Raw genomic sequence first — 9,725 nt, forward strand, 5'->3', positions numbered from 1 at the left:
TACCTCTATGTGTAGGCAGACAAGATTTCAGTGCCTATATCCTTAGGAATTTTAAATTAATCCATTTATCAAGATAAATAAAATTATATCAAAGAAATATAAGAATTCTAAATATGATCACAGAGTAAAGAAGCAACAACATAAGTCTCTGGTGTGTGCTACTGCTGTTTAGACAGTATAAGGCTTCTTTATGAATATGATAGACAACTCTAGGCAGCTAGCACATTTAAAAGTTTTGTTTCTGTCTTGAACCAAACATGAAAAATAAATTTTACAAATATTAATATGATCGGTTCCAATAAATTTTCACAAAAGCAAGTTAGGTCTTGGAGGCATGCTTGATTTCTGAAGGACAGATTTCTGAAGGAGAAGAATCTCAGATCAATGGCATTGACTAGAACTTCAACAGGTTTGTAGTAGAAAATGTCCCTAAATTAAGGAAAGGCATAGCTTCATAGATACAAGAAATTACGCAGAACACCAAATAGACAGGACCAGAAAAGAAATGCCTCATGGAATATTATACCAAAAACATTAACTATACAGTGCAAAGAAAGAGTAGTGAAATTTTCATGAGAAACATAAGTTACTTACAAAGCAAAACCCATCAGAATAACAGCTGACTTTTCAATGCAAGCTTTAAAAGCCAGAAGGACCTGGCACAATATATTCCAGATTCTAAATGACCACAAATACCAACCCACACTACTTTACTAAACTTTCCATCATAGTCAAAGAAGGATGAAAAATCTCCCATGATATAAATAAGCTTAAAGAATTCATGTCCACCAACCCTACAGAGAATACTGGAATGAGTAAAGGAATAACCATATAGAAGAGGTTATGAAAAGAAAACAAGTGAAGGTATAATTACAGAAACACCAAAAAGGACTAACATACAAAAAATAAAATGGCAGTAACTAGCACACTTCTTTCAATAAAAATTTTAAATATCATTGGCCTCAACTCCCCAATGAAAAGCACAACCTAGTTGGATAGATTAAGAAAAAAAAAATCTTTTTGTTACTTACAAGAAACTCGTCTTACATTCAAGGATAAGCACCACTTTAGAATGAAAAGATGAAAAAAAATGTTCTAAGAAAACACCATCAAAAAATGCATTGCTGTCCTAATATGTGACAGACTTCAAATTAAAATTAATCAGAAGAGATAAAGAATTATCACTTCGTTCTGATCAAGGGAACATGCTATCAAGACATTACAGTCATAAACAAACATGCACCAAATTCTGGTTCACCCAAGTTCATAAAAAGACTACTACTAGACTTAAAGACACCAATTAAGTCTTACTGAGTAATAGTAGGTGAATTAAATACCCCACTTTCTCCAATAGACAGGTCATCTGGACAAAAAATAAACATAGAAACATCTGAATTAATTGATATCATACATTAAAAGGACCTAAAGTCATTTATAGAATATTCCACCCAAGCACCAAGGAATGTACACTCTGCTCAGCAGCCCACGGAAGTTTCTTTAAAATAGACCACATGAGGCACAAAACAAACACACACAAAAAAGAACTGATTTCATGCATCCTATTGGAAAACAATGTAATAAAGATTAAAATCAACAGCAAAAGCTGCTCTAGTAGCTACATGAACTCATGGAGATTAACACATTCCTGAATGATGTATGAATCAAAGAGAAGTAAAATAATAAACAAAAATGTTCCTGGAACTAAATGAAAATGAAAACACAACACAACAAAACCTCTGGGACACATTAAAAGCAATCATAAGAGGAAGGTTTCTAATTCTAAGTGCCTATATTAAAAGAAAATCAAAAGATCACAAACCAGTGACCTAATGGTACAACTCGAGAATCTAGAAAAGTGAGAACAAACCAAAATCAAGCCCGGCAGGTGAAAAGAAATAATAAAAATCAAAGCAGAAATTACTGAAATAGAAACAAAGAATACAATAAGAAGATTCAATGAATCTAAGGGCTGGTTCTTTGAAAAGATACACAAAATAAATAGACCCTTAGCCCAGATAATCAAAAGAAAGAAAGAACAAATCCAAATTAACAAAATCAAAGATGAAAGGGGATACATCACAACAGGCACAAAAAAATCAAGAACATTATAAAGGAATACTTTAAAAACTTATACTCTATTAAATTAGAAAATCTAAAAGAAATGGATGAATTTCTAGATTCAAAAGAACCACCCGAGTTAAACCAAGAGGTGATTAGTAATTAAATAGACCCATAACAAATGAAGACATTTAAATAGCTATACAATGCCTCCCAACCAAAAAAGTCCCAGGTCCACAAAGATTCTCAGCAGAATTTTACCAGATTTTTCAAAGAATTACAATCAATACTGTTTCAATTACTCAAAAGGACACAAAAGGAGAACTCCCAAACTTCTATAAAGTCAGTCTTACTCTAATACCAAAACAACGTAAAGTCACAATAATAAAAGAAAACTACAGATCAATACTCCTAATGAACATAGATGCCAAAATTCACAGCAAAATATTTGCAACTTCATACAGGCACATATCCAAAAGATCATCCACAATTATCATGTTGGGTTTATTCCAGAGATGCAGGGATGGTTCAATATATTTAAGGCAATAAATATAATAAAATTTTTGGTCTTTTTTTGAGACAGGGTCTCCCTGCAACCCCAGGTGACCTGGAACTCACTATGTAGACCACACTGGCCTTGAACTCACAGAGATACACCTGCCTCTGCCTCTGGAGTCCTGGGATTAAAGACATGTGCCACCATGTCTGGCCTATGATAAGTCTTACAAATAGACTAAAAAACAAAAATCACATGCTTATTTTAATAAATGCATAAAAACCTTTGACAAAATCCAAAATGCCTTCCAGATAAAAGTCATAGAGGGAACTTGATTGGAGGGAACATACCTCAACCTAATTAAGGCTATATATTACAAATCCACAACTGGCATCATTCTAAATGGAGAAAAACTGGAAGCAATCCTATTAAAACCAGGAACCAGATAAGGCTTTCCATTATCCCCACTCTTTTTCAATATAGTGCTTGAAATCCTAGCAGTAATAAAACAAGAGAAGGAAAAGGAATACTAATTGAAAAGGAAATCAAATTACACATATTTGCAGATGACATGATATATACTATAAAAATAAGTTTGGAGCCTCCTCAAAAAAAATTTAAAATAGATCTACCATATGACCCAACTATTTCATTCCTGGGCATACACCCAGTGAACTTCATATGTTGCTATAGAGATATTTGTACCCACATATTTATTGCTGTTCTATTCATGATACCAAAGAAATGGAACCAGCTTAGTTGTTCATCAACAGATGAATGAATAATGAAAATTTAGTACATGTATAAAATGGATTATCATTCAATTCTAAAGAAAGATGAAATCACAAAATTCACAGCAAAATAGAGGGGCCTAGAATGTATAATATTACGTGAGGTTACCCACATCTCAGAAATTTAAAAAAAAAACACGTTTTTCCTCATGTGTGGCTCCTAGTCTATAATGTATATATGTACTTTTTGAAACAAATGCATGTGTGGGTATAGTATAATATTGATACTTGAGAAGAAGAAAGGGTAATTATAAAGGAAAAGGAGCATAGTTTTGTCTTTTCTTCACAGAGGATGTGTGAATCCAACTTTCTGAGTGCTGCAGTATCAAGAACCAATCCTGCATTGCATAAGAGTCTAATAGGTGTGGTTCCTTTCCAGAGTGATTATGAGAGTTGGGCTTCCTTTTCTATCCCACTGACCTTAGTGCAGTGAGAATTGGACATGGCTGGACATTCAATGCATGTTTCCCCCCGACTCACTTGGTAAAATGGATTATTGTTTGCTGCAGTTCGGTGCCCTGTACTTGGATGTTTTTCATAAGCTCTGTCATTGTTGGAAATTCTTTTTTAAAGTATTTTATTTATTATTTTTATTTTATGTGTATGAGCATAGTTCCTGCATGTAAGTAGGTGCGCCTGTGTTGAGAAATGCTCACAGAAGTCAGAAGAGGGTTGCTGATCCCCTGGACCTGGAATTATGGATGTTGTTAGCCACCATGTGAGTGCTGGAAATCAAGCTCAGGTCTTCTTCAAGAGCAGTCAATTGTTGGAAATTCTTAAATAAAACTGACAAACTGACTTAAATTTAAATAAGTATATCATATATATTATATATATATATAATATATATATACAGTCAAAGCTTATTGTTTTAATGGACAGGTGAAACAAAAGTATTCAGTTTTTAAACTATCCATAAAAATAAAGTCCAGCTAAAACAGAAAGAAAAAAAGAAGGGATGAAGAAAGAAAAGAAGGAAGACTGATTCACTTTGAGCATCTCAAAGGATCCAGAAGGTAACCTCATCTTGAACACAATTGAACTTGTTCAGAGAGCTGTGAAGGTGAAGACATGTCCTCACAAGAGATGCAGTAGGTTTCCCTCTTAGTTCATGCATCTTCATGAAGTTAAGTTCTTTGATTGCACGAGGGAATTATCTGTCCTTTGCCCATGTTTGAACAACCACCCTGTCTCTGCAAAAGAGGGAGAGAGAGAAGGGCAGGGGAGGGGAGGGAAGGGAGGGGAAGGAAGGGAGGGAAGGGGAAGGGAGGGGAGGGAAGGGAAAGGAGAAAAAGACAGAGACAGAAAGGAAATAGAGAGAGGCAATAGCCCAAAGGAGAAAAGCTTACCTTTCTTGCTTTTTATCCAATAATAGTATCATAAGTCCCAGGTTGGACAAGCCATGCTCAAATTGAAATGTATTATTTGTGACATAAAACTGAAAATGCAATTAGAATAAGAAGCAAACCATCTTTGTTCAAAACTTCTGTTGAACTGGTAAGTGTAATTATTCTGAAGGGAGTGTTCCCTGTGAATGTTGCTATTGAATGAGTCAATGAATTTGAAAACTTACGGTATCACCATTCCAGAGTAGTCCATAGGTTCAAGAAATACAAACACCAAATTCCAACGGCCTTTAGCCCATTCTACAAACTGTTTCAGGCTTCTACGTGTACAACATTTACTTTAGGGGAAGATCACCTCCCAACAAAGGCAACTCTATTAAAGGAATGGATTAGGAAAGGATGCTGACAGGATAGGTGGAGCTCTGAAAGACTACAGGTCCTGAAGACCAGATTGTCTTAAAGTTTGTCTTGGATGAAGCATGAAAAGGTACACTTGTCTGTAAGTAGGAGGAGGCATAGAACTTACTTTTTACAACAGATAGAGACTATTACAGAGTTATAGAAATGCTCAAATGTAGAGAATAAGTGTCTCTGATACATCTTCAATGCAGCCTCCACATATAGAATGAATGAATCTCTCAATTTTCACTAGAGAAGTTTCCTAATATAGAAGATGGTGATTAACAGAGAAACCCACAATGGGCCAATATGCAGAGAACAAGAGGCCACAGAGTGCTTATCTCTGAATAGGCCAGCTATTTCAAACCTCTGTCTCTTAAGTCTCAGAGATGATTGTAGAGGAAGAGGCAGAAAGGTTGTAAGAGCCAGAAGGGGTAGTTGACTACAAGCAGAGTCCTCCAGACAGCTGGGAAGTTACTGACATGAACTCTCAGCAATGGTGACAGTACGCACAAGTTCTATGCAAGCTCCAACTAGACAAAATTCAGCATAGACATGGGGAAGTGAGTAGGAAATCCGAACCCAACTTAAGGAACTTTTGGTAATTGATGACTGTTGAGAGGGAGAAACACAGTATCTTATAGGGATGGTACTCTTGGTGAGCCCAGGGGATGGAACCACACTGAAGGACATTTGGGAACACCAATCAGACTCTAGGCCACATTATATATATGAGAGTATATTAAATTGGGCAGGGGATAGTACCTGGAGGCACAGATAGGGAAGTGGCTCTAAATACCACCAAACTACATGGTATGAAAGTTACAAAACATTCACTAAAAAGGTAAAAAAAAGTTTGTCTTGGACTATCACTTCAAAACTAAGACCGCATTTACCTCTGCCCTCAACTTGCCATTGCCAGAATTTGATCAATTTTTAGAGAAAAGCTTTAACTAAAACTGATCAAATCAAATTTGTCTTGAAGAAAATGAAGCGACACTTCCTGGATCTTGGGTCAGAATATAGGGTGCAGGATTTGGAGATAAGATGACTTTAAATTCAAACCCATCAAAGATGAGGCACTGAACCATGCTGCTGCTGAGGCCAATATGTCCTGATCTCTGTTCTGTGGGAGATCAGTAACTGACCAAGGCAGAGGTGCCAAAATGCAAGCAACCAAATCAATGCCTTAATTTAAAATTAAAGATTTAATTTTAATTTTAATTAGAATATAATAATTAAATATGTTTATAGGCACAATGTTGTATTTGATATATATGTATCACTTGGTAATTTTTTAAAATATTTTATTTATTATTTTTTATGTGTATGAGTATATTGCCTGCTTGTATGTAAGTGCACCTGTGTTGTCAATGGCTGCAGAAGTCAGAAGAGGGCGTCAGATCCCTGGAACTGGAGTTACAGACTGCTGTTAGCAACCATGTGGGTGCTGGGAACCAAACCTGAGTCCTCTCCAGGCTATGAATAAATGTTTTTAAAACATGTTTAGTCAAACAAGAAGATGGACTTAAAGAAAAATACTGCTAATTGATTTCCTAAAGACAGTTATTTGCAAATTGGGTATATATAAAAAGAATGATGGGGCTGGAGAGATGGTTCAGTGGTTAAGAGCATTGCCTGTTCTTTCAGAGGACCTGGGTTTGGTTCCCAGCATCCACTTGTCATTTAATAATAGTCCTTAACTCCTGTTCCAGGGGATCCAATGCCCTCTGCTGACCTCCATGAGCATTGCATGATATGATTGCACTTATATACATGTAGGCAAAACACTCATGCACATAAAATAAATCAATCAAAATTTTAAAAGAAGTAACAGGAATACCAAAATTTTCAAACATGGTAGTGTATACAAAGATGTTTATTTTGTTGCTCTTAGTTGTAAACAAAAAGAGCAACTAGCCCTCTGCACTATTTAAATAAAAATTTAATGAACAAAACACCAAAGGGAAAATGAGTTATTTTCATATAATCACTTTTCCCATTCAATGCCCATTTGATATTGATCAAACCATGTGAATTTACAAAAGACATAATATGCCTGAATGCATTCACTAGTTTTTACACATACAAAAAGAGAAGTGGGTTGGGAAGAAAATTAAAATAACAGAGAAAATATAATTTGGTGACCCTGGAGTATAGAAAGCAAAATTTGAAAGTGCATTTTGTCTGCGGGTGTGAGTGTCTGGAATGAAGGAGCGGGTTTTCCTCTCAGTAGATGGCCCTGTCTGCTGCTGAATTGCATCAACTGACTCATCTTTCTCTATTTCCAACTGTGCAGATGCTACACAGTTACACTGATTGCCTTCCTTCCCATCAAATTGAAATCAGATCTGCTTCATTGGCAAACCACACCATTCACAATAGTCTTCCTAAGTATGTGTGTATGCTGCCTAATCTTAAATTTTACTGTAGAGTCACACAGACCTGCTATCTTCTAATTGATGGGATTATTATCCTCAATCTTATCTCTTCCCTTGGAGCCTCCTCAAGTTGATCTTGAGTATTCACTAAGGAACACTAAACAGCATGAAAATGATTGAAAGAGGCAGCCTTGGTAGAGAGAGGTAGTCTCTCCCTTATTCCAATATACCCTAATTAGTATTCAGAGCAACTGGAAAACAAGCCCCAAGCCCAGGAGCCATTTAAATAGTTACAGATACATATAAGGGCATGTTGAAAAATATATATTTGCTTATGAATCCAATGTTGTCAACTTCAAGGAAAAGTTATATCAGCTCCTAAGGCTCAATTATAATTGCCATAAAATAGTGATAAATATTTACCTTATAAGATTATAGGAAGAATAGTGAATATAAGTCTCATAGTAGGAGTGGGATGGGTGGCAAGTGTTAGAATGTTATCTGCTCTAATTATCTCCCACCCAAAACTTAGTAGCTAAAAACAGTAGCTTGATTATTTCTCATGGTTTGCATGACTCAGGAATTTGGAAGTTGCTTGGATGAGCGATTCTGGCTTCACGTCTTCCTTCTCATGAAGACCAAGGCCAGCTCAAAGGCTTCTTCTCTCACATGGTTAAATGTCATGAAAATTTGGACGGCTAATAAACTGTAGTTGTGGCCTTTAAAGTATATTGTTTACATAATTTGCAAGAGAAAATACTGCAATTGATCCTTTGGTGCCATTCCTTTCTTTCTTTATTATTTATTTATTTATTTATGTGGGTGGGTGGATACGTATATGGGGTGTTAATGTACAGAGATCAGAAGGCAACCTATGGTAGTTGGTTTTCTCCTTCCATCATGTGGGTCCCAGGCATCAAACTTAGGTTATCAGGCTTGACAACAAGCACCTTAACCCACTGAAGCATCTTGCCAGCCCTGAATCTACTCTCTGCAAAAGTTTCATTCCTTATAGAATATGACCAAGCCATATTGAGGATGTTAGTAGCACCCTGCTCCAGCCAACATAAAATTCTTCCAGTGGGTAAACTTCTATAGTAGGGACACATTTCTCAAAACTGCCCTTTTCACTCAGCAAAGGCTTTCTTAGTAAAATGCCATGATCTAAAACATTTTCTTTCAATTCATGCTTCAAACACCCTATCTCCTCATTCTTGCTGATCCTCCTCTAAACTTCACAGGCATTTCCCTTAGTAATTATCTCACATGTATAAGCTGGTCTTGGCCTTTGCTTCACAGAGGATTCAGACTATGATACTAGACAAAATAGTGGCAATAGTATTTGGAGAGGGGTTTAATTCCTGCCCTCCTACAAGGGACAGCCCATCATCCAGTGGTCTGCCTGGTTACTAGTTAACTGCTCTACAGCTCGTCAAGATGACCTGTAAATACATCCACATGTAGAAGATCCTCATCAGCATGATGATTAAAGCCCTAGAAGAATATGGGACAAGAAACAAAACATTAAACCCCCAAAATATTAAAGCTGTTTAGTTATGCTAATTTGCATTGAAACTAAGGAGAGAGTAAAGAAGGATGAAGGGGCTTTAGTAGTCAAGGGCTAAGTTTTAGAATCTGATGAGCTCATAGAAAGCATGCCTGAAAACTTGTAGATGAATGACTTTGAGATGTCAAAGTTTCATTGCTGAAACCATATTTGTAATTTGATATATCGAGACAGTCATCTTCAGAAATTAAAATCTGTTGTTGTCCCCTCACTGGCTACAAAAGTTTTATGCCTCTAACAGGTAAAAATCATCTATCCCCTCTCCCGAATCCCTAAATTCCAGTCATTATGAAATTGTCAAAAAGCCTGTGATCCCCTAATCAAAGGTGCTCAGATTAGGGGTCTCAGTTGTAATTCCTTAGTAAAACTCAGAATCATCTGTCTCAGTGTAGAGACTCAAGAACTAGAAAAGATGTCTGAAAATATAACCTTAGTAGATACTTACATTCACAAAGGTGAAAAGTTGACATTCTAGAGAGTTATTAATGGTTGAGCCTGGAATTTGAATCTGTCTTATTTATAGTTAACCTACGACTAATTCACAGATTCTGGAGGAATATATGAGGCGCCTGGGACAGAAGCAAATAATTTATACTCCTGGCATAGAAGCAAATTCAGTGTCATTGCACATGTGTCGGCTCTTCTTGACTCCAAGGAGTATCATGAGATATGTAACAGAACACAAAT

Source organism: Nannospalax galili, unplaced genomic scaffold (genome assembly GCF_000622305.1).
Source record: "Nannospalax galili isolate Female #2095 unplaced genomic scaffold, S.galili_v1.0 scaffold417, whole genome shotgun sequence".
Taxonomy (NCBI): domain Eukaryota; kingdom Metazoa; phylum Chordata; class Mammalia; order Rodentia; family Spalacidae; genus Nannospalax; species Nannospalax galili.